The following is a 738-nucleotide window of genomic DNA, read 5'->3' as shown; positions in this document are numbered from 1 at the left end:
ATAAACTAGTGCAATTCGGCAGAACCGGCTTGTCGGGCAAACTCGTTCTTCAGCTCGCCCATATCTTATTTTAATTAGTTTCGTCAGAGTATTAAGTATTATTTAAAGAAGACAACTCCCAACAAACAAAATATGCCGATAGAGTATCTATTTGCGTTATAAGGTACCGGTAATCAGTAATACTAGTATTTGCAATTCTCAAAATGAAAAATTATTTTCTTACTGTTTTGTTGATTTTTTGGCCAAACGCTACTTATGATACTTATCTGTATATTCTCAAAGTGCTTGTTGTTGATAAATGATCAGAACCATTTGCTATGAGCATGGTAAACAGTATACCAACCTGATACATTAAATTACATGCATTTTCTAAAAGCAATAAAATAATCCATGGATACAGATCAGGTCTTTTATTTGTGTGGTATATTTTGTGACCTTGGTTTTGCCTGTGTTGCATGTAGTGAAAAAAATGCTGACTTTGATCAATTTGATGGAATCTATCCAAAAATGTTGAAAATGGTAGATGAGGAAAATGATGGACAGGCATTCCCAATTAGACAAAGTTAGTCATCAGCATCTTTCTAAAAAAAACAATTAACTAGACTATTCAAAAAAGAGTAGTCAACAACATAGAGCTTACAACTGCGCTCGAGAGTTTGCCCATACAAAGTGCTGTCGGAACTAGCCCCTGATTATCTTGATGAACACCCAGTCTTACTACAAGACAACAGACGCTCT

The sequence above is a fragment of the Watersipora subatra genome, chromosome 2 (assembly GCF_963576615.1).
Source record: "Watersipora subatra chromosome 2, tzWatSuba1.1, whole genome shotgun sequence".
Lineage (NCBI taxonomy): Eukaryota > Metazoa > Bryozoa > Gymnolaemata > Cheilostomatida > Watersiporidae > Watersipora > Watersipora subatra.
This window is presented reverse-complemented; position numbering follows the sequence as displayed.